Source organism: Hetaerina americana, unplaced genomic scaffold (genome assembly GCF_022747635.1).
Source record: "Hetaerina americana unplaced genomic scaffold, ioHetAmer1.1.p SCAF_2, whole genome shotgun sequence".
NCBI classification, from domain to species: Eukaryota; Metazoa; Arthropoda; class Insecta; order Odonata; family Calopterygidae; genus Hetaerina; species Hetaerina americana.
The window spans coordinates 23,425,964-23,431,963 of NW_027286763.1; the positions used below are offsets into that span (position 1 = coordinate 23,425,964).

Here is a 6,000-nt window from a genome sequence, read left to right on the forward strand (position 1 = left end):
AAAATGGTGGAAATTGCTAAGGGAAATGCGAAGACGAAAAAAAGGTGGGTGGAAGAAATACTGAAATGCTAGTGTGGGATGTTGCTAGATTAGTAATGGAAGTTACTGAGAATGTTGGGTGATGCGGAAACAGAGGAGGGAAGGGAAAAGGTGTTTTGAGCATGGAATTATGGCAAGTAGATCACGTGAGGAATCATTGAAGAGAGCTATTTGTGGCAAATAGGAGGAATTTCTCGCTGCGTGTTGATGATTAATGTCGTCGGGGACCGAGGAAAACCTATCCTTATATCAATGATGCTCTCGATATCCTGCGGGTGAATCCTTGACTTCCTAGATAATGGAAGGGTTACGCCAATTTAGGATTTGTGTAAATGAGAAAAGTCTTCTTACTCAGTGAGTTCATGCATCTCGATACACACGTAGTGGCATGTTCTGCCCTCCACAAGTTTTCATCATCGGAGGAAAAGAGGCGATGGCTGACCTGCGCATGACCCCTGCTTGTGAATATGAAGGGCTTAAAATTTCCCTCAAGGCTTAATGCGGCAATCGAAATTTCGGACCATTATCACGCGATTATCACTCATATCGGTTCGAGTCAAACCAGAAAGCGCGTTCAAAGGCGTTATCAGGAAATAAGGTAGTGCGGAAAATGGCGGCTCATTGCTTTGCCTTTGACCAATATCTCGCAGAATCAGCTGAAATCCCTAAGTTTAATTGACTACAAGTTTTTCTAGTCCGAAACCATGGTATCATTAAAAGTGATATCACATAGAGCCGAAAAGAATCGATTTATATCAGATTATAACCGGCCTCTTTGTTGCAGATTCCGTGACTGAGAAATTGCATAAGTTACATCGAAAGCTGATATACATACGTGTGTGTGTGTATATATATATATATATGTTTGTATGTGTATATATATATATACACAATTACACACACAAATTTTTGTGTTTATATACGCATATATATATATATATATATATATATATATGCACATATGTATGTATATATAGCAAAAGTCACATCCTACATCCAGATCCCACGGCCATCGTGTTTCTCTGCTGGGTACTCACCGCGGACTTCTCATCCGAAGGGACACCATGGCTTCCAAGGTGAGACCATGTGGAGCCTCCCGATCCACGCTCTGCACCTTCACTCACGCGAGAGCAGGAACAGGGCCGTCTCGCCCTCGGCAACGAGCGCGAGGGTCCCTACCCGGTGGCCCACCTCTCTCGAGAGCCCTCTCAACCCAGGGCCGGCAGTGTTAATCGCCGTCGACCCACCCGCCTCCTCCCCCGCGTCCGATCGACACTCCCATGCGACGACGCGTGGGGGCTCTCTCCTTCCTCACTTCCGTCGGCACCACCTCCTCCTCGACATCAAACGGCACCAACACCACCACCACCACCCCAAGCCGGGGCACCCTTTCTACCGGCCACAACGACTAGCAACTACGCCTCACAAGAGCGCCTCCCGCGCCGGCACGCTGCGAAGGCGGTCGGTCCTCGTCGGGGGCGCCGCTCCCCACTCACCTCGCGAGGACAATACCTTTGGCTCGCGCCAAGCATCCGCACACGAGACGCCTCGTTCCAGCACTGCCCACAGAGGTCCCCTCGGAGCGGATCTGCGTCCCTCTCGTAGGCACCCCCGCCACCCACTCCCCCCGCCCCTCCCCCAAATCCCCATTTTTCCCCTCCTCCCAACCATGTGCATGTAGCCGGAGCCCCCTCCAGCGGCAGCCGCCGCCAGAAAAGCTATCGATTCCGGCAGGTTGGGATCGAGCGGGGACGGAGCGGGGAGATGGAGAGGGGGGAATAGGGAGGGAGGGGGTCGGGAAGATGGCCGCGAGCGAACGTAGCGCCACGGTGTGAATGAAAGAGCCAGCACCGCATCCGTATCGCCCTCCGTCTCTCCTCATCTCGTTTCCCTTTCTTCTCCTCTCCCTCCACTCCTCTTTCACCCCCTTCCCCCCCCCAACCCCTCCCCCCCTCTCTCCGCCCACCCACATGGATCTCTCTTCCAGAAACTCCAAACCTTACCAGCAGAGAGCAGGTGCAGGCGAATAGTTTCTGGGTCTTCGATTTCGATTTCCAATATTTACTCTTTTTAGCGAGTTAGAGTATTCATCGTTTTGTCCTTGTTTAACTCCGCATCGACGTGTTGTCTGGATCTAATCTGGTTTCAATAATAAATAAGAAGCAAAACACTTGCTTTGTGTATACCGTTCCATGGAATTATAGCCCTGAATTTCTGTGGAAAACTCTCAGGGCAATTAGATATACTGTGACAAACTTCAGCTTGAAATACTAACTTTAAATAAGAACCAATAAAATTAACGTGGATTCTTACCGGTGTCCTACAATTGCATTCCAAGATGGGAAGCGGATAATTAATTGACTACATCAACGTCTGATATAACTTCATCAACGGCTAAATATATATAAATATATTTATTTATTGTGAGTTCAGAATTCATGTGGGATCAATAAGGGCAGATTAGTTGATAAGTGTCCCATGTTAATATCAATATTAATCAATTTTTTAAAAATTTATCTAAGATTTCGAAACATTCAAATTAATGTGAATATTTTAATTCGCATCATAAATCTCGAAGCCATCCAGTGAAACATTGGTCAAGGGATCATTATTCAGGCTAGTTTTACCGAAATTTTGGATAAGTGAAATTCACGTCTATGATAAAAGAATATCAACTTGACGAAAGACGTATTCCTCGTGCACGAATACACAACGTCACGTGAGCGCATTGATATACAATTCCCTCCTTTGCATGCTTCGAGCTGGGATGTTTCATAAAGATAAAATCGAACTCAAACGGCAGCCCTTAAATCATTCCTCCAGTCTGTAGTCGATAGTCGTCGAGGAACTTCGTGAGCATTTAAGTTTGCTGGCGTGGGCACGCGCGAGAGAGTTCTCTGGCTTAGCGCCGCGATTCTTTTGTTTCGGTTCTTGAAGAGGGCGGTCCGCACCCGCCCACGCAATACCTCTCCTCTCGACTACTCCGCCGGGGTGCACCGCTCTGATCGCCTCCCCGCCCCGCGAGTGGTCACGCCCGTTCGCGGGTGCAGTCGAGGGCCGAAGGGGTTGGCGGAGGGGTCACCAGGGGGGCAAAACCCGAGGGCGAGTCTCTCAGCAAGGGTTGAGAGGGTTGGCGTTCATGGAGAGGGTTGGCGTTCTGGAGACGATGGGGTGAACGGGGGATAAGAGACCATGCGCAGCCCGAAAACAGTGTCCTCAATCTCTCCCATGGGGGGGGGGGAACCCCCCGCCCTCCTCCGCCGTGGGCGACCCCCACCATGGTGATGCGGACAACTCTCCCCGAATCAGTGTCCCTCCCTTTCCCTCTCTTCATCACCCCGAACCATCGCCACCCTCCCTCTCTTTGAAAGAACGCACCCTCCCCCGCCTGAGAGCACTCTTCACCCCCTCCCCCACGGGGTGAAGGCTCCGTCCCCCGCCGACTCCTCTTTCGATCGATACGGGCTCCTTCCCTGGTTCGCCCCCCTCTCCGCTTCCCCAACTCTCTCCCGGCCCCCCTACGTTCCCCCTTTCCTCCCTTCCCCCCTCTCCGCCCCCCGGCCCACTTCCTCCCTGCCCTCTTCCCTCGTGCCCGGCGGTGCCTCCGGACCGTTGGCACTGCCGTCCCCTCTCGCCCCCTCCAGAGGGCCTGACGGCCCCTCTCGCCTCTGCCCCCGGCCCTCGCACGCCCATTCACCTCCCGCCCTCCATTCCTATTACTCATCGAAACCGCGACGCCCTCGTGTGCGCTGCTATCGGCGCTGCCACTCACTCGATCTTGTGGCAGTGGCTGCGTGCCCTCCTTACCTCAAGTTTCCAAGCGCCCTCCTTTCCAGCCGTTTTCCCTGGAATCAGATTCGATAATTACGTTTCCGCGATAGGCAATAGGTAGAGAATGAGCCCAGCAAGTCGAAGATCCGCAGTTCATATCCCACTCAAAGAAATATTTTTTCCCGCTGGTGATCCGCACCCTTTCACCTTCTCCGCCAAACCTATGTTCGTCTTCTAACTGTTTTTCTTTTCCTTTCCCTTTCATCTCTATCTGTGAATGTACGCACGTGTGTTTGTGTATGTATGTATATACTATATTCATATGTTTGTGCATCTCCGTTCGTGTGTGCGTGTGCGTTTATATATATATATATATATATATATATATATATATATATATATATATATATATTTAATTGTTAATGGTAATCTACGGGTTAAGGTAGAATTAAGACGTACATAGCCGACACAATGCTTCAGCGATGTATATCCTTGCCTCTCGTCACAAGAAATATCCGTGTATTCGACGCTGCGAACAGCCCTCTTTAGTTCTGCTTCCTTCATTCCATCCTATTCCTGCCGCTTCCTCGTTTTTTTCAGTTTTCTCTTCTCTATCATAATGGTCAACATCCCTCTGCCAATCAATTTACTCTGAATCCATCTTTCCTGTCTCCATTGGATTACTTCCAACAATGCCCTCTCTTCCCCAACCCCTTCCTTGTTTGTTTTCCTTTCTATCCATTTCCCCTTCGTCATCCTTCTCCAAACTCACATTTCAAAAGCCTCCAATACACGCATATCATCCTGCTTTAATACTCATGTTTCAGCGCTGCACAAAACCATGCTCTTTATCAAAATTTTGACAAGCCGTTTGATAACTTCCATACTCAGCGTTTCTGTTAACAATTCTCTCCTCTTTGTAAAAAATTCTTTGCCTAATTTAATTCTTCTTCTTATGTTCCTACCACATTCACGATTTAATTCGCACAATATCCGAGGAAGGTGATTTTAGACCAGCTCAAGTTCATGTCTTATTTATATATTATAACCCTAACGTTATATTCCTATTTTAATATTTGAATTACATTCCATCTTCCTCAAAAACCCAATAACCAACGAAAACAAAATTCTCACTGAAATCTGCGGGTTCAAAATACAACCAAGTGCCCATCTTAGGCCAAGAGGTGCCCCCAATCTTAGTCCCCAAGCTGTTTCTCCCTCCGCCAGGATAATGAACGACACACAAGAAGGCTGGACTAATAGCGAATGCAGTCATACAATGGCTATTGACGACTATGATTTTTTACGACAGTGTATGACTACTCCGTCTGTTTTTTTCCTCCTTTTGAGTTTGTACACTTCTCTGACGGGGGTGACAGTGGCGTAATAGTTTCCCAGCTCAATCTCTAGATCAAGGATTCGGGGCAATTGGTAGTATAAATCCACCTAGGGTTTCTGTGTTTATTACATTTCCTCGATAGCTGAATTGATTAAATTTCTTCCCGGCAAGTCAAAGGCCCGTGGTTCAACTCTATGTCAAGGGAACGTTTTTTTGCTTGGAGTTCGCACCTCGTATGCGACCTTCCCCACTAGCCTTTTGTTTGTCCTCATGGATGCTCATATCCCTTTACCTTTACCCTATACCTACACTCTATTAATATGATTTAGTAGTGTTTGTATGCTCATATATCTATAATGTATTTTGTTAATCATATTGAATATATATTGATATACCAATGATTAAAAGATTTTGCACTTTCAATGATTGAAAGATTGTGTAGCAAAATCATTTTTTCCTATTTACTGCTTCACACTTATGTGCATATATGACGCAAACTTGGCCCTTACGGAATCGTGAGATTTTTTGGCACTAAATTTTCTTCCTTGGGCGGTTTTCTCTGCATGAATGTGTCAATGCAGTCGATTTGGTGAAAATTATCCAGAATCTCATGAAATCACATGACATGACATTCTAACCTGGAAAAATTATGCACCTACCTGTTCCACACCGATGTCTATTTAATGACTCTTATGATGTCAGTATTCTAAATCAGGTAGTTCTCTCCTCGAGATCTTTACAATCACATTATTTGAGAAAAGTGATCCTCTTGAAATTAAGCAGGAAATATCTCCCTGCTCGATACTGAGATTCCAACCAACGCCCCTGTTTGTCGCCTTTCCTATTGAAAT

General features: G+C 47.1%; 1 protein-coding gene across 1 annotated transcript in view; it reads right to left on the reverse strand.

Moving 5' to 3' along the window:
* Positions 1 to 1,611, reverse strand: part of stnA (stoned A) — an 82,925-nt gene extending 81,314 nt beyond the window's left edge. Inside the window, exon 1 of the mRNA XM_071584629.1 lies at positions 1,077 to 1,611. The gene's annotated coding sequence lies outside the window, so the exon portion shown is untranslated. The remainder of the gene's footprint in view (positions 1 to 1,076) is intronic.
* Positions 1,612 to 6,000: the final 4,389 nt, after the last annotated feature.